Raw genomic sequence first — 21,932 nt, 5'->3', positions numbered from 1 at the left:
TACAAACGATGGCTGCAGCTACAAGATAAAAAAATGTTCTAATATCAGATGTTACTTAGCTGGACTTCTGTCAAACCACAGTATAATGTTTAGAGAGAACACATTTATGTTTTGTGGCTGCAGGAAATATGGGTGACACTTTTTAAAAAGCACTTTCCTTTGCATTTGGAACTGCCCTGTGGTATCAAGAATTTACTTGCAGCTATGTCCGCTTACACACGAGTAAGTTCCATTGAAGACTTGTGTGGGGGGAGGGGAAAGGGATTGTGTTGGGTGTTCTGCCTGACAGTAAACCCTGGTGAATGCAGAGAGCCTTCCAGTCCAATCCTATCCAACTTTCCAAGGCTGGTGCAGTTGTGCCAGTGGGGTGCGTGCTGCATCCTGTGGTGGAGAGGCAGACAACTGGGGTCTCATCAAGGTATGGGAACAGGTGTTCCCTTACCACGGGGCTGCATTGTGGCTTCACTGAAGCTGGAAAGTTGGGATAGGATTGGGCCCTTTATTCTTAGTAACCACATACCGCGCGGTTGGTGGAAGTGATCTTCCAGGACGCACCCCAAGGAGCACACTGCACCGCTGTGATCCTAAAGCGCGTGCAGAGGTGAATCCTGGACACGAATACTGGGGAGTAAACCTCCAGTGTCTTCGATGAGGCTTGAGGGCCCAATCCTATCCGATTTTCCAGTGCCGCTGTGCCTATGGGGTGCGCACTGCTTCCTGTGTTGGGGAAGCAATCTTGGAGACCCACTCAAGGTACGGGAACATTTGTTCCCTCACCTGGGGCTGCAGAGCGGCTGCCCCAGTGCTGGAGAGCTGGTTAGGATTGGGCCCCGAGGCTGCAATCCTATGGGAGTCAGCCCCTTCTGAGCAGACACGCCTAGGCTTGGGGCTGTGAGTCTCGGGTCAGGAGGTGCGTGCGGCGGCACCGCAGCCTTACCTTGGAAGCACAAGGTGGGACTAACTGCCCAGCAGAGACAAGGAAAAGTCCTGCGCCGCACGCGCACCAAGGCCAAGACTTGGCCGAGGGAAGCGGCCCTTCCCCCGCTTGCTGCTGCTGCCGCCGCCGGGCCGGCTTCCTCAACGCAACCGCTGGAGAGCCCGGCGCACGCATGGCCGATGGGCGGCCGGTTGCGACTGCGTGCAAGCAGCACACAGGCGGCGGGAGGCGGGGAGGTGGGAGGGTTTAAAGCCCATTAGAGGGGGAGGGGGAGGCGATGCCTCCTAAGCTGGGGAGAGAGAGGCGAGTCAGCTGAGTAACGAAGCAAGGGCTGCCTGGCGCCCTGAGTTGCTACCAGGAACCTCGAGGAGGGACACCCCCAGCCAGGAGAAGTTTCCTTTGGAGAGGCTGTGTGGAGCGTCCGCAGGAGTGGGTTCCCTGCAGGGTTTCCCCTCTCCCCGCCCTTCGCACTGCGCCGCCGTTCCGAGTTTGCCCTCAACTTGCTCCAGAGGAGGAGGAGGTGGCGGCGGCGGCGGACACACCGCTTGCTGGCGTCCTCCTGCGCCCGGAGGAGAGGGGAGGCCACGAGGGCGCCTGAGCGCAGCGCGGCGCGGAGCCTGCAGGTAAGGAAGCAGCCGCAGCGCGCCTTGCCCGCAGACGCGTGCCTGCGCCCCTAGCCCTTCTCGCCCTCTTCGGGGCTCGGGAGGGGGGTGCGCGGGCAGCGCAGAGGCGCAACAGGGGCGCGGAAAGTGCTCTGCAGTGCGCGGGAGGAGGAGGAGGGCAGGCGCGCAGCTCGGAGACGGGGCGCCTCTCCGCGTAGGGAGGCGGCTTGGGCGAGGGTGCTGAGCTCCTCCGGACGCTGCGCGCACGCGGCTTTTCAGCCCACCCGTGGGTGCGGGGAACCGGCCGTGGATCCCGGCCGTGCGGGGCGAAGGAGGGTGAGGGGCGCTTCTCGCACTCCGGCGGCGTCCTCCTCCCATTGCATCATGAAGCCGGGTGGAGCCGCCCTTTCTCCCCCTCCCCTCCAAGCAACTCGCTTTGAGGGGCTTGCCCGGCTCTGCCAATGGTTGCGGTCGAGCGTGCCTTCCCTCGCCCTGGCTCAGCCCAGAGATCGGATGTTTGCATTGTCGAAAGCGCCAGGATACTTTAGATGGAAGGAGGAGGCGAGCGAGAGGAGGCGGAGGGTGTCGGAGCGCTGGAGTAAGATCTAGGCGGACAGATGCCTGGCTGCTTCTCCTGGAGTGCACTAAACTTAACCCTAAAGGGCCAAGACTGAGAACCCGGGCCTCCCAGTTACGCGGGGACTGGTGATGGGCTTGCTTCTGGGAGGTGAGTTTCCCAAACTTGCAGATCGCTTTGACTGCCATGGGGCTAGAAGAATTTGACAAACTTTTTTTGGATCCCTCTTTTCTTTCCCTTGGTTATTGTTCCTCTCTTGCAAAGACGTGTACAGTGTGTTCAATAATAGCTTGTGCCATTGGAGCTAGAGCAGCAGTGCGGCTGGGGACTGGCGGCAGAGGGCCACAGTTCCTCTTGTTCCAGGAGCTCACTTCTTAGGGCGAAGTGTTTCAAGAACTGCTTGCTGGCCCCTCGTTGTGAGCGGCTGGGATGAGATCAGTTCCCCTCCAGAGTAGGCAGGATCCTACTGAAAACTGTAGCTGCTTATTGCTGAGATGTAGGCATTGCCTACAAAACCCTGTAGTCTGCTTTTCTCTACATTTGCTTTGGGTAATGTCCATGGGGCTGCACTGGGACCATAATCTTGTCACAAAAATTCTCAGATTGAGTGTTGTCTACTTGGGTGAAAACTTGAGTTCCTTTTTCTCGCCTTGTGTTGGCATTGCAGCAGCTCTTTTACTTTGGTATGAGCCTTTCTGTAGTTTTATTGGCTGCTACTGTGTGCGTATGTCTTGTGTTCTGGGAACAATAAAAATGGTATCAAAGCATTTTTCAGTCAGTTGATCCAAATATGGTGCTGCTAGCAAAGAAATTGACTAGATCGGGGTGTCAAGCTCATTTCATACTGAGGGCTGAATGGCATTCATGATGCCTGCTGAGGGCCGGAAGTGATGTCATTAAACAACTCATAACAAAAAATAAGCACTTTTTCCTCACTTAAGAATTTATTAAGTACAAATGACAGAAGAGAAAGCACGCAGATCTTTATCATATTTCAAGATACGGGAGAGCCCAATTTTTGTGGGGCTGCCCTTTTAGCAGCTATACGTCAGCACTGCTCAGCAGCTGAGAGCCTGAGGGCCAGATCCAAAGCTTCCGTGGGCCACGTCTGGCCCCTGGGCCGTATGTTTGACACCCCTGGTCTAGATCATGCCCTGTGTTGGTATCAATACTGATACTGTGCAGCAATACTTAAAACAAACTCCCATTTTGTTGAGTGGGACATTCCCAAGTAAGTGTGCATAGGGTTATAGCCAGTGGGGGGGGGGTCTCATTGTTATGAATAAGTAAACATATACTTAATTTCTTTTCACTCCCATTTCTCAGTATTGTACTGTGGCTGGATTGGCCCATGCCTTTATTCCTGCTGTTGAATTGCACTTTTATGAAGTCTTATTATATACTGTAGTATCATGACAGTTCTGATTCAACAGCTAGTTATTGGCTGCAGTTCCATTCCTTGACTTCTTGAGGTTGGAAAGTGTATATGGTGCTTGGAACAGTACTGATTTTCAAACTTTTGAGCTTTGGGTAACTTTTCTGCACCAGTGCGTTGGAGAGGAGGCTGGAATTGGTAGGGATGCTTCCTTGCTATGCCTGATCTTCTCATTGAGGAACCTCTGATAAGCTTCCAAGGAACCCCAGGATTTCTTTAAAACAATTTTGGCTGTGGAGCAGTACTGCTGTAGCATGACTCTTAAATAGTGAAGAAAGAGTAGCAAAAGAGAGGTGCAGAGTGTGCTTTAATAAAAGTGCTTCTGTGCCACTTCTTTCCAATCTGGTAAATTCAAAGCAGTTCACAGATTTGTGTAAAGCAAAACATATATACTTTACATTTTTCTTGTAATTTGTCCTTGTTTTTATGGAAAGATGTCCAGAATGGGGGCTGTATGACTGTCCTCCAGCAGGACCTTTTGAAGGTGAGTCTCAACTCAGGTCTTCCTATGCATCACAGCCAGCTGTGAATTTGCTTGCAGATGTCTCCTCAGGTGATCTGGCCCTTATGGTAATATGGCACCTTTCAAATATCTGGGGCCTTTAGCCATAAAGGGCTTTAAAAGTAACAACCAGCACCTTTAACAGTAGGATTGTGACATGGTCATGACCTTTGGCTCTGGTTAGCAGCTTCTCAGAGTTAAGGGAATACTGTTTTGCTTTTTTTAATTGTTCCGAGTATGTTAAAGTGGTCGAGGTTCCAGGTCTGGTAGTATGGGCTCAGCGTCCTGGTCTCTTTCCAGGCATGCATACCCTTCCAAGGCATGCATGACTGCTTGAGCTATTGTAATTGTAAGGTAAAGTCTTCTTGTATTCATGGGTTAGTGGCATTTACAACACTTGAAAAGCTACCAAGAAGGGCAGCAAGGCTAATCCTAGGATTAGGAGGAGTGAGTTATGAGAATAGACTAAAAAAGGGAGGAGGGCAGAGAGTTTCTTGCAAATGGACTGAAAGAAGAAAATATGATTTGAGAAACAAAACTGATGACTGTTTACTAATCTCACGCAGAGAAGGAGACAAAAAAATTAGCATTCAGCCGTATTGCTTGGGCGTGATTTAAACATAATTTGCTTGTGTGAGCACACGCAAAGGGGCATTTCCCTTATAACAACATTGTTATGATGTAATATTTTGACATTTTAGTGTTCAATGCACTTTGCATTCATTGTTTCTCCAGTCACTGCAACAATCCTTGAAGGTATTAAATGTTATCCCCGTACTGCAGAGACTAGCAGCTTGTGCAGGGTCTCCTGGTATGTTCATGGTTAAGGGCAAGCTTGACCTAAGGACTCTCCCTTCACGTCATGGCCAGGACACCACAGAAGCTGTTAAAAAAAATCTTGCGCTGTAGATCGGAGCTAGATTTTTCAATGTCTGTATTTGCAGGAACTCTTCTTAGGCTTCGACAGTGTTGGCACAATATAGGTAGTGATTTGAACGGAGATACATTGTATGTGCAGCACTAAAATGCTATATCAACTCGTATCTGCTTTTCATTTCCCTTAATGGAACTGACGCTCAGCTCAATACTAGATAGATTCTTTGTAGGAAGACCAGTCTTGTTGAGCAGCTTCTGTCCCAAATGCGTAAGACAAGGAGTAGTAGCAGGCTGACCAAGGTAATATAGGGCATAGTCTCCTTGTGGGCTGTGGTCTACCACTGTGCAGTATAATTCTGGGTTAAGCTGCCAGATAAGTCACTCCCAACTAGGTCTCTGAAATAATGGCACTACACTTTCACTTGAAAGGTTTGTATCCTCTTTCCAGACATTTGCACAGGTGTATTCATCTGCAGTGCTGTTGGCTATGAACATGAGTCCTCTTGGCAAAGTGATGTAGCAATTTGATTTCAGCCATAGGCTGTTGACACCCACATTGATCCTTTAATCAGTTCCAGGTCCTGAAGTCTCTCTAATGAGAGACTGAAGCTGGATTGAAGCAAGATCAGAGTTTATACTGCAGTAGCTGGCCTGCTGTTCAGTGTAAAGAGATACCTTGTGATGTTGGGGGTGGGGACTCTTCTGTCAATGAGGCATGAAGCCTAGAGGTTGCTTTTTAACTCATCACCATGTTTATGGTCTCTTGGGTTGTTGTGGCTAGGCATGATTTTCATAATCTGTCTGAGAATTCTATGGCCCCAACCTGGCAATCTGAATTAAAGCTCTTTTGTACTTGACTCCTGCCTCTGAGGTCTATTTCAAGTCTCAAAGTGTCATGTCTCCTGAATGGTGTCCATCTGCTGTGAGGTTATTGTGCCAGTGTGCAAACACACTATTGCAGTACAGTAGTTCAAATGCTGATTGTGGCCAGTAAGTGTAAATGGTTTTGGTCAATATAGATCTTGGGGATTGTCCCTCTTTCCATGTTTGTTGTCAAGATTATAGAAAGCACCACTGAAGGAGGCGTGAGTGAGTGACCGACTCCTGCTTCCCATATAAATGTGTAAATTGGGAACTCTCATATTCATTGCCTTGAGACATGTGAGCTCTGGATGATTGACCTCTTGAGGCAAGGAGAATATGCAAGTCATTATTTGAGACCTTGTAGAGGCAGTGCAAGTCACTCTCTTTCCTTGTGGCTGTTTGTGTATAATGTGTGAAGGATCTCTTTTCTCACTGCAACTTGGAAGACCTGCTGAGATTGCCTCATTGACATACTATTTATGCACAAATTTCAAATATCAAGGCTAGCTGACGGTATTCTCTATAAGCCGCTTTCCACTCCTGGAGCAGCTTCACTAGAGCCCCAGCCTTGGCATGCTGTGATAATTGGGAGTCTGTTTGTTTGGGTGGGTAGTATTTCAGTGTGGCATTTATTTTCTTGCTTTGTAATTGTTCCTCCAGAATTGTCACTTGCCACATTAAATAAATGTATAATATTCATGGGCTGTCAGTTTTAGCAAAAAGCCTTAATTATTTGTTCTGCTAAGGTTCTTTGCATAAAAATGGGCTAGCTTTGGGGTTGTTCTGGGATGGGAAAACTTGTGTTTGTTTCTCTGTGGACTGCACTGCCAAGTTTCAGATCCAAAGAACCTGTGGGTACATGCTTTCTCCTGTACACAAGCATTCATGCATCAGTCAGGCACCCCCTTCAAACGTGCACCAGCTTGATTGGGACTTGTGCAAGGCAAATCTCAGGAATAAGCTTGGTGGAGCATAGCAGCAAAGAGTGTGAGCTGGGAAGCCCCTCGTTTAATTGTCACCTTGGCTACAAACTTGTTAGGCAGCCTTGGGCCAGCTGCTTTTCTTAGCATTCAGTTTGCAAGACTGGTCTGTGTATGGGTGCCAAGTGAATTAAAAGTCAACTTTTCAAATGCAGTGTATATGTTATGACTTGGAGTGAAATGGAAGGGGAATTCTTTGTGCTGCTGTAATCTCCTCCACTAACAGTGGAACCTTATGTGTTTCTACTTAGAATGTGTGCCCTATTATATTCAATGGGGCTTACTCCCAGGAAAGTGTGAAAGTTGCAGTCTGAGTTTTCACATTTGGTTGGCAGAGATGTGTGTGTCCCCCCCACCCCACCAGATTGGTAGTGTAATTGTGTACTGGTGTCCCCCCACCCCACCCCATCCCACCCGTATCTGCTGATCGGGTGTCTGTGGTTCTCCATGACTCCTCCAGCACCCATGAACTTCATTTGCTTCTTACCAGTGGTGCCAAGCAAGAATGTCTTTTCCTTTTATAGAATGCTGTAAGCAGGCAAGCTTATAGCACAACATGCAGGCAGGCAGCCTGGACACAGACAGAACATTAACAGGAAGCTTCCTATTAACGCTCACTTAGTCTCTTCTAGCATCTAGGCTGCCTGCCTACATGTTGTGCTATAAGCTTGCCTGTTTACAGCATTCTGTAATAGGAAGATGCTCTTGCTTTGTGCCACTGGTAAGAAGCAAAACAATGGGTATGGAGGGAGCATGGAGAGAAGGTAACCTCATGTCTGCTGTTCTGTAATGGCAGTGGTGGGTCTGGAATGTATCCCCTGCAGGGGACACCTGTACTTCATAATGAATACATTACTGGAAGCAAGGTTCACTGCCCCTACTTTGGTTTGGAAACATTGCATGAAATGGGGCACAGCTTAGTTTGCAGACTTAAAGCTGTTACGTGAAAAAGGCCTTAAGCATTGGAAAGTGTTAGCAGCTTACTCTTTCTACGCTTCCTCCTGCACTTTTAAACAAGGGTCAATGCTTCACGATAGCACTGGAAATTTCCAAGTACAACCAACAGCCCAATCCTGAGCTGCCCAGGGTGTGCGGCTGTGGCGGCACAGAAAATGGCTGCCTCCGCATCCTGCGCACCCAAGGCAGCTGCTGGCAGCGCCTCTGGAGAAGCGGACTTTTGTTCCCTTCCCCATGTAAGCGTAGTAGCCCTGCAATGGGGCTACTTGATTCACCGCCAACCCAAAGATGGGCGGTGAATCAAGAGTCTCCGTGTAAGGCAGCGAGCCTTACATGGAGGCTTAGAATTCCATGGAGCAAAGCACCACCTGTCCCGCCTCCCTCCTTCGCCGCTCCCTCCTCTCGGCACGACTCCCACATGCCTCCCTGACACGTCTCCTCCCTGCCCTTCACCTGCATCCCCCCTCCCCTGAACACCTCCTCCCCGCTTCCCCCATGACCCCACTTACCTCTCCATTGCTTGGTGGAGGTTGGGTGCCCACCCGACGGTAGCCTGGTACCGGCCAGCGCTGGGCTACCACCGGCTCTCGCGTGGTGGTATGATCCATAGACATGCCTTATGGCATGTTTGCGACAGTGAATCCTGGGCACCGGCGGTGAGCCCAGGATTGGGCTCTTAAGCGTCTACCAATTTTTTAGAAGGTTGAAAGGGGTACAGAACTAGAACTTCATATAACTGTTACTTCTTTTGAAGTTACTTTCCTGTGAAGACTCCTACCGGCAAACTTGCCTTGAAATGTAATAGTGAGATGTTCTGTATTTTATACAATACTTGTCAAGTGGAAAGGGAAGCAACTGAAGTCTTGGGAGGGCCCCAAAATCTGGTACATATAAAGTCAATGCCTTTGGATGTCCCCTTACTAGCTGCTTTTTCCTTTCAAGAGGTGCTTGTATTGGCAAAAAACTAAACAGAGGCATAACAAGAGTGGAGGCTGAGGGTGGGCTGAGTGGAGGTGCCATGCCGAGAGGAGTGCAATTTTTTTATTCCGCCTGTGTCGCCTCCTCTGTGACTTCTTCTGAGGAGGCACTCTCAGTGGCCGCTTTGCGATCTGGCTGTTGCCCCTGTTCCTTCTCCTGTGGGGGCTCCTCTTGAAAAGGGGAACCAGATCACAAAGTGGCTGCTGCCAGCACCTCCTTCTCTGGGTGAACCCAGAAGACATGTTGCTGCCCTGGGCACTGGGGCTGTTAGATACACCTCTGCTTCTTAAGTCCCATTCCACTTAATGTGAACAGTAACAGTGTTTGTCCTTAATGCACTGGTGTAAACAGGGCTGAGCATGCAGTATATGAGAAGGTGCTGCTGCTCCTATTGTAAAGGACAGTCCATTACTTGTGACTTGCAAGAGAGGGCTTGAACATTACAGTAAGGGGAGTTCTCTGCCAAAGATTCTGTTGTGGGCCGGAAGAGAACTTTGGGTTAGTTATCCTTGGCTCTTACGGGAGTGAGTCATTCGGCATCCTTGGCTCTTATGGGAATGAGTCTTTAGCGTTTGCTCCATTCAAAAACCTGCCCCTATTTTAAAATTAGTCAGCCAAGTACAGTTATGGGAATTGTAACAGAAAATAGTGTCTTCAGAGCTATATTGCTTTTGCCATTGTTACTGTTTGCCTCATTACTCATAAGGTGGCATAAGAATTATTTAATTTTATCTTGCAGTCTTTCCCCTTGCAAACGGAGTTACTAGATTGTCTACAGATGCATGCCTAGGCAGAATTGTATTTCATAGTTGTCATGCTGATTGTGGGTATAGTGTTCTTGCAGAATGCTGGGAAATGAAGTTAAAGGGTTGAGCTGCCAAGGACACATTGAAGGGTGTATCTCTAGCACATTGCCCTGGTTTGGATGTCAATTTGGAAACATGTTGCAAGTGCATGTTTTCTCATATGTGCTGATTTGTGACCTCTACTTCCCGATTTGCAGTAGGGTAACCATAGTTTGCCATGACAGCTGGATTGGACAAATTGTGCTATGACTCTCTATAACTGGCCTCTGTACCAGAACTGGACATTCTCTTCCAGCTGACTTTGGATTCTGGTTTGGAGGTGTACTATGGCTAGTGGTAACATAACTTTGCTCAACTCAACCGTGGTAGGAAATTGGGTTACCCATGAGCTTGCAGCATGTTCCCAGTGGTTAGACTGTGGTTTGGCTATGGTTCCTGAACTGAGCCACTTGGTACAGCCTTGGTAAATGTTACTGATTTTGCCATTGTTACCAGTTTTACTCCAGGGCTTGGAGGGCTTTTTATTTTTGTGACTACAGAATGAGACAGAAAGTAGGAACTAGAACTTTGAGAATAAACTGCAACTTTCCTTGTTACTTGTGTTAAAATAATTTTCCTTTGTAACCTCCACAACAGAGATGCATGGAACTGTCAGGAACAGTTTTGTGAGAATATCTAACTTTGAATCTATAGAGCCTGTGCTTCATGATCTGATAGGATGAGTGTCCCATACCACTTTCTTTAAGAATTGTAGCTAACCAAGTACCATCACTGCCTTGTCCAAATAAAAAATTCATTTGTCAGCCAGCAGTAGAACTAGTGACCATTTGGGTTCAGGTTCATCAGTATTTTTTAAACTCTGGTTCATCCACTAACATTTAAAAAGTGGTTCAGTCACACATTCTGAACCTGCTTAGATATGCTTCATAGTAGTAGTTGGCAACCTTCAGTCTCGAAAGACTATGGTATCGCGCTCTGAAAGGTGGTTCTGGCACAGCATCTAGTGTGGCTGAAAAAGCCGATTCGGGAGTGACAATCCTTTCCATACTGGGAGCAAGTGCAGTCTGTCCCTGGTCTGTCTCCCTGGCTATGGGCCTTCCTTCTTTGCCTCTTAGCCTCAGACTGTTGGCCAAGTGTCTCTTCAAACTGGGAAAGGCCATGTTGCACAGCCTGCCTCTAAGCGGGCCGCTCAGAGGCCAGGGTTTCCCACTTGATGAGGTCCACTCCTAAGGCCTTCAGATCCCTCTTGCAGATGTCCTTGTATCGCAGCTGTGGTCTACCTGTAGGGCGCTTTCCTTGCACGAGTTCTCCATAGAGGAGATCCTTTGGGATCTGGCCATCATCCATTCTCACGACATGACTGAGCCAACGCAGGCGTCTGTTTCAGTAGTGCATACATGCTAGGGATTCCAGCACGTTCCAGGACTGTGTTGTTTGGAACTTTGTTCTGCCAGGTGATGCCGAGAATACGTCGGAGGCAGCACATGTGGAAAGCGTTCAGTTTCCTCTCCTGTTGTGAGTGAAGAGTCCATAACTCGCTGCAGTACAGAAGTGTACTCAGGACGCAAGCTCTGTAGACCTGGATCTTGGTATGTTCCGTCAGCTTCTTGTTGGACCAGACTCTCTTTGTGAGTCTGGAAAACGTGGTAGCTGCTTTACCGATGCGTTTGTTTAGCTTGGTATCAAGAGAAAGAGTGTTGGAGATCGTTGAGCCAAGGTACACAGTCATGGACAACCTCCAGTTCATGTGCAGAGATTGTAATGCAGGGAGGTGAGTCCACATCCTGAACCATGACCTGTGTTTTCTTCAGGCTGATTGTCAGTCCAAAATCTTGGCAGGCCTTGCTAAAACGATCCATGAGCTGCTGGAGATCTTTGGCAGAGTGGGTAGTGATAGCTGCATCGTCGGCAAAGAGGAAGTCACGCAGACATTTCAGCTGGACTTTGCTCTCAGTCTGGAGTGGTTGAAGAGCTTTCCATCTGATCTGGTCCGGAGATAGATGCCTTCTGTTGTAGTTCCAAAAGCCTGCTTCAGCAGGACAGCGAAGAAGATCCCAAACAAGGTTGGTGCAAGAACACAGCCCTGCTTCACGCCACTTCGGATGTCAAAGGGGTCTGATGTGGAGCCATCAAAGACAACTGTGCCCTTCATGTCCTTGTGGAAGGATCTGATGATGCTGAGGAGCCTGGGTGGACATCCAATCTTGGGGAGAATCTTGAAGAGGCCATCCCTGCTGACCAGGTCGAAAGCCTTCGTGAGATCTATGAAGGCTATAAAGAGTGGCTGTCGTTGATCCCTGCATTTCTCCTGCAGTTGTCTAAGGGAGAATACCATATCAGTGGTGGACCTGTTGGCTCGGAATCCGCACTGTGATTCTGGATAAATGCTCTCTGCAAGTACCTGGAGCCTCTTTAGTGCAACTCGGGCAAACAACTTTCCTACAACGCTAAGGAGAGAGATGCCATGGTAGTTGTTGCAGTCACCCCTGTTGCCTTTGTTCTTGTACAGCGTGATGATGTTTGCATCCCTCATGTCTTGAGGTACTCCACCTTCTCTCCAGCAGAGACAAAGGATTTCATGCAGCTCAGTGACAATGATCTCTTTGCAGCACTTTAGGACTTCAGCAGGGATGCTGTCTTTTCCAGGTGCCTTGCCAAAGGCAAGGGAGTCCAGGGCCACGTGAAGTTCTTCTAGGGTTGGTTCACTGTCAAGCTCCTCCAGCACAGGCAGGCACTCAATGTTGTTCAGCGCTTCTTCGGTGACTACATTTTCTCTGGAATATAGCTCAGAGTAGTGCTGCACCCAGCGTTCCATCTGCTGCGCCCGATCCTGGATGACCTCGCCTGCGACAGACTTCAGAGGGGCAATTTTCTTCTGTGTTGGACCTAGGGCCTGCTTGATACCATCATACATCGCCTTGATGTTGCCCGTGTCAGCTGCTATCTGTATCTCGGAACAGAGCTGGAGCCAGTAGTCGTTAGCACATCTCCTGGCAGTCTGCTGGACTTTGCTGCGAGCAGCTCGGAGGACCTGCAGGTTGCGCTCACTGGGACAGGCCTTGTATGCTGCTTGAGCTCTCCTCTTTTCCTCAATGACTGGTGTCAACTCCTCAGAGTGGGCTTCAAACCAGTCTGCCGTCTTGTTGGTCTTCTTGCCAAATATGGACAAGGCGTTGTTGTAAACAGCATTCTTGAAATGTTCCCATCTGTTGGATGCGTTTGCATCGACCGGGCCTGGAAGAGATTCCTCAAGCGCTCATGCAAATTCCTCCACTTTTCTCTGATCCCGGGTCTTGCTCGTATCAATGCGAGGTCTTCCTTCCTTTTTCGTGTGGTACAGTCGCTTTGTTTGCAGTTTCACTCTGCTGCACACCAGCGAGTGGTCGGTGTCGCAGGCAGCACCCTGATAGCTGCGTGTGATCTTGATGCTGGGAAGGCTGGAGCGTCTGGTGAGAATCAGGTCGAGCTGGTGCCAGTGCTTTGATCTTGGGTGTCTCCAAGAGACTCTATGTTGGGGCTTCGTGTTGAAGAACGTGTTGCTGACACAGAGACTGTGATGACAGCAAAACTCTAGCAGGCGTTGGCCATTTTCGTTCATCTTCCCAGTGCCGAACTGACCTAAGCAAGTGGGCCACGAACTGTTATCAGCACCAACTCTAGCATTGAAGTCGCCGAGGATGAACAATGGCTCTTTTACAGGGATTTTCTTGACAGTGGTGGCCAGGTCATCATAAAATTTGTCTTTGGCTTCTGCTGGAGACGACAGAGTCGGTGCATAAGCACTGATGAGAGTGACAGGTCCTGCTGATGACTGGAGCTGCAGGGACAAAATTCTTTCACTTCCCACAGTAGGTGGGATGATGGATTTCAGCAGGGTATTTCTGACCGCAAAGCCAACGCCATGTTCCCTGGTTTTGTTTGGTGGTTTTCCCTGCCAGAAAAATGAGAAATTTCTCTCCTTGACAGATCCGGAATCTGGCAGCCTGGTCTCTTGAAGGGCGACGATGCCCATCTGCAGTCTGCTCAGCTCCATGTCGATGACAGCTGTTTTGCGTGCATTGTCTATTGCTTGCAGGTCATCAGAGAAGCCAGGTGTCATTGTCCTTACGTTCCAGGTGCCCAGCTTTAGGACAGGAGTTTTCTGTTTTCTGTTGCATGGTGCAGAGTTGTCGATCCGCTTGTCAGTTTTCACCCTAAACCCCACGCACCCCGTGAGGTTAACGGACCGTGGCGAGGCAACACCTTACTGGCTGGGGACTGCCCAGCTTAAGGAGGGCGGTAGCTGCCCAATGAGATGCAATGATCTCTCCCACCGTCGGAAACAGCCCCTGGCGTCATGCCCTACACCAATCGAGCGAAGACTTATAACAGGTAACTGCTGCTTCCCGTGTTGTGCCGACGCCGTATGGCGAAGTTGGAGTGTCCTCTCCAGTGCGCGAAGCCTGGGTAAAAGAAGGTATAGAGGATAGGCTGTTACCCATGCAGCAAATCCCCCCTCTCCACGTAACTGGAATGATCCAATGGAAAGGCAGAAACCAATACGGTTGGTTCCAGTGGCGTCGCAGGAGTTGCCAGAACGTGACTGTGTGCAGCCACGAACTGCCTGAGGGACTCCGGCTGAGGGACTTTGAGACAAACGGGATGCAGGGTGAGGGGCATGAGAGGGGTTTGTGTGTATCAGGAAGTTGAATAGGGAGCAATGGTGAGATATGCTTCATGTGTGACCAATAAGTAACAATTAAATAATTGCTTGCAGACTTAATGTTGCTGTTTTCATGTCCCAGCTTCCTGTTTTTTTAAAAAAAACAACAGCATTTGTCCTGTTCTCAACTCCACACAGCATTATCTTCTTTTTTAGGAAGCTCCATTAATTTACAGCCCAATTCTAACCAACTTTTCAGCCCTTACATAAAGGAACAAATGTTCCCTTACCTTGAGGTGGTCCTCTGTGATTGACCCTGCCATTGCAGGATGTAGTACACACCCTGCTGGCGTGGCTGCTTTGGTGCTGGAAAGTTAGTTGGCTTTTAGTAAAGAAGAAAATGATTTACCCTGCTTAGCAGGAATGGCAGCAAGGAGAGGCTATAGGGTGAAGGAATCACAAATTTCTAGCTTCATTTTCAGAACTCTCCACATTGAGGCCTTATTGCTGCACAGCAGTGGCTTGTGGGTGGCAAATCTGTACAGTACTTGAATTCCAGAAGGATGAAGAGTTCTAGACCTTGCCTACCAATGTCTGCTGTTCCTCATCTTCTCAAATGACGAAACAGCTTCTTCAGTTACAGCTGGAATCTTTAACAGACATCAAAAGAATCTCCCAAATGTCAGGTTATACAGTATTGAACTGGTTATTTTACTTTGTGTTTAGGGATTTGTTTCAGGCTCAAGGCTACCGAGAAATTTTAGGTTTAGGGTTTGTTCTGATTCACGGAAAGAACCTCTCAAAACTAGTTTTTGGGTTTAGCTTTGATTCTGTTCTCTGTCTTGTATGCTCAAAGACAGGGATGGTCAAACCTGCTTAATGTAAGTGCCACATATGATAAACTTCAGATGTTTGAGAGCTGTAAGACATGAACAAATACTACATACATGTTTTATGTGATTACTGATTCTGTAGCACAATTCCTTGGTAATCCTTGCTGAATCAAAATTTAATTAATTCCTGATTTTAATCTAGTATTAAATTAGCATTTAAATTCTTAAGTATATTTATTCACCATGAACGTTAAACTTAAATTTTTTAAATCTGGTGGTCTCTAGGTTTATACCTTTTAACTAATTATAAAGCTTAAAATTTTTTTAATGTATCTTTCTATATTAATTGTGATGCAAAAAGGAGCTTAGTCAACATATTTCTGCAAACTGCACATTATGTATCTTGTGATTCATGAGCCCATGGTTTGACTAACCCTGCTCTAAGAGATAGATGCCATCAAGGTTATCTGAAGCTGCCAAGGAATTAGAATGTCAGTAACTCCCCGCCCCAACCCTGGCAAGATTGAACACAAGGAGGTAAATAGAGAGGTAAGAATATAAACTTTGAAAAATAAACTGGGTGTACAAACTACACACTTTATAGAGTTGGATGATCAGAGTCTCTGTGATCATCAAGTCCAACGCTGCTAATGTAGGTAGTTCACAATTACATCATTCCCAACAGTTCGCTGTCCAATCTTTGCTTAAAGACCTCCAACAAGGGTCTACTGTCTTCCAAAGCAGTCTGTTACACTGCTGAACAGTTCTTGCCATCATGAATTTAAGAATAATTTAATCAAAAGTTTCTTTGTTGCAATTTAGACCTACAGTGGTACCTCGCATAATGAATGCCTCTTGCACCGAAAAACTCGCATAACGAAAGCGTATTGCGATTTTTGGTGACTCGCACAACGAATTTTTATGACCCGTGCTTTGCAAGACGAATTTTTGTTTTGTTTTGTTTTGGTTTGTCTTAAGGGGGGGATCTTCATGCCAGTTTATGATCCCGTTCACCCTAGTAAGGGGAGGATCTTCATGTCAGTTTATGATCCCGTCCACCCTAGTAAGGGGAGGATCTTCATGCCAGTTAATGATCCCGTCCACCCTAGTAAGGGGAGGATCTTCATGCCAGTTTATGTAAGTAAGTCCCATTGTGCTTGCTCCCAGGAAAGTTTGTACAGGATTACAGCCTTCAAACTCCCCACTCAGCATCCCCCCATCGCTCATTCACCCTCTCACTGCCCCATCTCCTTCACGGTCCCCCCATGATCATGGCAAAAGCAAGCAATTGAGTGCAGCTGCTCTGTCCTCCCCAGCTTAGAGCACAATCCTGTGCGTGTTTCCTCAGAAGTAATAATTGTGCTTACTCCCAGGAAAGTGTGCACAGGATTACAGCCTTCAAGCTCCCCACTCAGCATCCCCCCCGTTTTTGAAATCCTCTGTACAGTATGTATGCCTTTAAAGAGCACTTAATAAACACTTTGTGAACCAAATTTGACTTTGTTCTGACTTTTCTTGCCCATAGGAACGCTTTAATTAAATTTCAATGCATTCCTATGGGAAAACGCGCTTCGCAAAACAAAAAACTCGCATAATGAAAGAACTCGCGGAACGGATTAATTTTGTTATGCGAGGCACCACTGTATTTGCCTGGACAGGAATAAATCTGCTCCATCTTCTCCATGACAGCCCCTCAAATATTTAGATATCATGTCACCTCTTAATTGTCTCTTCTGCAAAGTAAACATGCCCAGCTTAGTCAACCTTTCTGTAAATGACGTGATCTCCAGCTCCTTCATTACCCTAGTCACCCTATACTGCTCCTGCTCCAGTTTGTTTGTATTCCTTTTAAATGGCAGTACTCGGAACTGAACATGCATTCCTGGTGGGTCTGACTAAAGCAGAAAACCTAAGTACCATTACTTCTTGTGAACTGGATACTACTGTTGATGTAGTCTAGAATGGCATTTGCTGCTTTGGCTGCCACATCACATTGCTAACTCGTGCTTAGCTTGTCATCTGCTAAAATGCCTAGATCTCTTTCATATGTGCTTCTGCCCAGGCAAATATTTGAGCTTCTCTATCCTCCCAGCCCTGCACATATTGTGAATCCGTAGATTTACTGTATAGAGTTGCTTTTCTATAAGTGGCCTCCATACACCTATCGAAATGACTGCATTATATAGGCTGATCTTGCAGGGGTCCTGACTGTGCCCAGGAGGCATAGGAACTGCTTGCAGAAAATTGGCTCCTACATGGCTATGCTTACACACTGCTTTAGGTGTATGTGCAAATGGACTTTTCCTGTATAAATCAAACTGTAGATTTGGGGCCTTGGCAGTTTTCTCCAATCTGTAGTCAAGATTGTTCTGTGATCAAGGGGTAACAAATGCAATGATGAATTTGCTGCTTGTTATTAGCCATCACCATGGAAAACTTTATTAACTATAAAAACTGAGGGCGCGATCCTAACCAACTTTCCAGCACTGACCTAGCCACAATTTAGCCCCAACGTAAGATAACAAACATGCCCTTATCTTGAGGAGGCTTCCTTAACTTCCTTCCCACTAAAGCAGGAGTGTCCAAACTATTTGGCAGGAGGGCCACATTATCTCTAACGCTGTGTTGAAAAATTAATTTACATTTCAGATTTGAATAAATTTACATAAATTTACATACATGAATATATTAGAGATGGAACATATGAATGAATGAAGGTCTTGCAATAGCTCAAGGCCTCTGAAAGGCCTTGCACAAAGCAAGACCAGCCTCTCCTTCACTGCCACTGCTGCATCACACATGTGAAACAGCAAGCAGTGGAGGGAGCCCTTGTCCCACAGCTCATGCAAGAGGTCTAACAAACGTCCCCATGCTGAGAGCAGTTGTGTTGGGCCAGCACTGGCTCCAGCAAGTCTCCGGAAGGCCAGAGGCTCATTGGAGACTGGGGGCTCCCTGCGGGCCGGTTGGGAGTCCCTGAGGGCCGCAAGTGGCCCCTGGGCCGGGGTTTAGGCACTCCTACACTAAAGGATGCAGTGCTCACCACATTGGCACAGCTATGTCAGTGCTGGGAAGCTGGTTAGGATTGCACCCTGATGCTACAGTTTTGTTCTTGTATATTGTAAAAGTTGCATTTGTTTTTGAACTTCCCTCAACCTTTGGTTGAGTTTTTTTTGGGGGGGGTGGGGAATAAAACTATGTCTGATTTCCCAGATAAAGACTTTTTTGTCTTTGTTTTACTAGTGGCATATCTTAAATGGGAAGTTATTTTCCAGCTAACAAGAACTTTGTGTGAAATCAGGTTTAAACACTTTAATGTGAAATTATTTGTCAGTTTTAAAAATCTCATTTTAAGCCTTTCTTGCAAGAAACTGTGTCTACCATAACTTTGCTGAAAATAAAAAAAGATGGATACAATTACAGTATTAAAAGTATTCACAGAGGGAGAGAGAAATCCTCCTCTCTTGGTATATCACATAGTGGAGTACCCTAAATTCCAGGTGCAATCCTTGGCACTGTCTTCCAGTCAAAAGAGTTTAAAAGCAGGGTTGGGAGAGCCCTGAGGCCTTGGATGACTGCTGCCAACACAGAACAGATCAGCACTCTGAATCATTTGTACAGCAGGTTCATATCTTCATGTGGGTCCATTGTTGGTTCTTGTCTGGACTTGTGTGAAATGATTTATCCAGTCTCCCTGAATTTGAGGTATATCATTGCCTTTTTAAATTTTGCTATCCCAAGTATTGTGAGTCATCCTCACAATTCACCAGATTAAGAGTGCATGCATGAGAACAGGGCCCATGAGAGAGCAGTACAGGATGTAATTGTACCTGGTTCCAGGAGCCAAAGGAAGGGGCCCAGAAATTTCCTGGGACCTTTTCTCCATCTCCCCAGACTTGCTGTCCACACAGGATGCTGAGGGCACTACCATAGGTGCACAATTACAGTTGCTGCAGCAAGCCATATATGCCAGGCCAAGGAATGCATACATGGCACAGTGTCAGACCTGGGAGTGACAGTAACCTGCTACAGCAGCTCTTTGGCTTGTGGATCCGCTTACCATGATGGAGTGTATAGAAGTTCAGGGACACAGCTGTGGACTCTGGTTGCTGCCGAAGGAAGCTTTGGTACACCCAGGACATGTCCCATTCTAAATACAATGATGCTAATTTTCTGCTATAATTTTCTATATTTAAAAGATAGAGAAACTTTTGGGGATTGTTTTATTTCTTGTATTCCTATCTTAAGCTACAGATGTCATGCGGGCAAGTAGACCTGGGCTCTGCTTCAGGGAGCCCAATAGACCTGGACTCCAAAGACTATTTCATTTGTAGTCACTATCCTGCACGTGTTTTGCTCCCTTCCTGCTCCCATTGCCACCTTCCCTATGCTCTTTCACCCAGTTCCCTTCCCCTTTGGGAAGAGCCCCCAAAGAAACTTAGTGCCCCCCAATAAAATTCCTCTCAGAGGCCCTACGTGAGATCCCTGTATAGTTAGTTATGGCTAACTTGTGTTAAGCAGTCATGAATATGCATTTTTATTTAAGAACATAAGGAGCACCTTGGTGGATCAGAGTTGGATCAGGGTTCACCCTAGTCTTGCAAAATTCCCAGCTACCAGCTAGCACCTGGTGGTCCACCAGAAATTAGGTAGAGGTCATTTGGTAGGCTGGTCACTTATTTTTTTCTTCTCCCCCCCCCCCCCAATGTGCATTGGGAATGCATAGAGAAATGTTCTCAGTGGCTAACACTCAATGGTAGAAAACTTCTCTCCTGGAGACAAACTTTGAAATGTCCTTCATTTTCTCAGGTGAGCAATCATTTAAGAGAAACTTTATTTTTGCAATGTCTTGAGAGTCCAGCCCTGTTATCCATTTAACACCAATTCTGGTTAAAGCAAGCACTGTCATGCCACAGGCAATAAAAGAATACATGTAAAAGATTCAGCTGACCACTGATTATAGGGACAGCAATGGTCTTGGTAGGGGCTGTTATATCTCCCGGCCATCACCCTTGAGGGAATAATGTTGAACCTTGCCACAGTTAAAGCGTGCTGTTCTCTAGGGTTGGAAGTTGAAGCCACTCCTGGTGTGATTTTTGCGCCACTCTGGGCCACCCCCCTTCCTCCCTTAAAAGGGGATTGGACAAGTTTCTGGAGGAAAAATCCATTACGGGTACAAGCCATGATGTGTATGTGCAACCTCCTGATTTTAGAAATGGGCTATGTCAGAAGGCCAGATGCAAGGGAGGGCACCAGAATGAGGTCTCTTGTTATCTGGAGTGCTCCCTGGGGCATTTGGTGGGCCACTGTGAGATACAGGAAGCTGGACTACATGGGCCTATGGCCTGATCCAGTGGGGCTGTTCTTATGCTCTTATGAATGGAGGATAGGAAAGATGTGGCATAGAATTGTGCCGAGAGTGGTTGCAACTCCTGGCACAATACCACTCTGAGGTGTCTTTCCTCTCCTCAGAGGAGACAAAAGATATGACCCAGAGTGGCGCGGAATTGTGCCTGGTGTGTTTGCAAGTTGCAGTTACTCTGGGTGTGATTCCACACTGCTGTCCCGCCCCCTCCTTTCTCCAGTGGAAAGGAAAGATGGGGCCTAGAGCAGCATGGAATCGAGCCTGGAGTGGCTGCAGCTCCCAGCATGGCTAGTCTGTTCGGCAGCTTTTCCCACCTCCTAAAAAGGAGGAGAGGAAAGGGATGGCCCACAGCGCCAAGGAATCACACCCAGAATGACTGCAACTTACAGCCATTCTCAGCTGATTCTGGACTGCCCCCTTCTTCAGGAGGTGGTGTTTTTAAAGGGAAAGAACCCAATGGAGCTGCCATATTTTTTTTTTTAAAGATAAAACATGGGTGGGGGGGCCAAGCCTGGTGATGCCGCTCCCACCGGCATGGTGCCTGGGATATTTGCCTCCTGTCCCTCCCAGGCACGCCACTGGAGTGGGGGGTTAAGTTTTGGCGTGTGCTGCTGCCACCAATTCCATCCCTCCCAGGTCCAGTCTTCTCTGTGTTCCGTCCTCTCCTCACCCAAAAATGCCTCCTCCCCATCTCTGGAACACCCTCTCCCACCCTCGGTGCTGTTCAGCACAAACCTACCTTCCTTGGCCGGCACAGGCTCTGGTTGCAGCTTGCCAAACTGGCATGGGCCTCTTTGCCAGCACAGCTGACTCCTAAGTCTTTGTAAATGTGCTTGATGGCATGCTTGCAGCACTTGGGAGCTGGTGCAGGGAGCCTCAATTGCCAGCCAGAAATGGGCTGTTAGACTGTTGGCTTTGCTGTGTTCTTGCTCTTTGCTGTAGAGAGAGAGACCAGAAACAAAAAGCCTTTACCTTACCTTCCCCCAAGGTGGGCTTGGCTCATTGGTGGCTCACTGATACAAGGCAGGTTGTGTAGCTTCTGGTTCCACTAAAAGGTTCTGCCAAATTATGACGTTCAGGAAAACTGAATTTGCCACACACTGGTGGTGTTACTTGGTGTACGTATTGTTGCAGGTGGCAACTGAATGGAAGTGCTATGTAAGATTGAAATTGGTTACACTCCAGAGACAACGGTTGTTCTTTCAGTCCTTGCTCATTTCTTTTACTGTTCAATTAGCTTTCACATCTGTAACAAACTGTACAGTCCAGGGATAAGGTTCAGCATTTTCTCTAATGTGCTGCAGAGAGAATGAGGGGCTGTTCGGCCTTTCTTGTGTGTGTTAATAGGCACTTGGTATCATAAAACAAGAATAAAAGTAGCCATGCTTTTTGCTGCAGTTGAGCTCTACATAACCACAAGAAGCTGGGAGAGATGTTTTTGTGAAGATGTTGTCTTGGGCAGCAATATGCAAGTCATGGTTCTTCCCCAGAGCTTCCCTTGTGTTGTGGAAGACCCTGTAGTGACATCTTGAATATTCTGTACATCAACAGTCATTTGATGGTATTTCTGAGCATTGGTGC

General features: G+C 47.4%; 1 protein-coding gene across 2 annotated transcripts in view; it reads left to right on the top strand.

Annotated features, from left to right (window-relative positions):
- Positions 1-1,231: 1,231 nt before the first annotated feature.
- The window catches only part of GRB10 (growth factor receptor bound protein 10), a 148,431-nt gene continuing 127,730 nt past the window's right edge, over positions 1,232-21,932 (top strand). Inside the window, exon 1 of one of the 2 annotated variants that reach the window (XM_066627054.1) lies at positions 1,232-1,560. The gene's annotated coding sequence lies outside the window, so the exon portion shown is untranslated. Of the gene's footprint in view, positions 1,561-2,089; positions 2,267-21,932 lie in introns of those variants that run through there. The other variant, XM_066627055.1, reaches the window with a different exon arrangement.

The sequence above is a fragment of the Tiliqua scincoides genome, chromosome 5 (genome assembly GCF_035046505.1).
Source record: "Tiliqua scincoides isolate rTilSci1 chromosome 5, rTilSci1.hap2, whole genome shotgun sequence".
Lineage (NCBI taxonomy): Eukaryota > Metazoa > Chordata > Lepidosauria > Squamata > Scincidae > Tiliqua > Tiliqua scincoides.
This window is presented reverse-complemented; position numbering and strand designations above follow the sequence as displayed.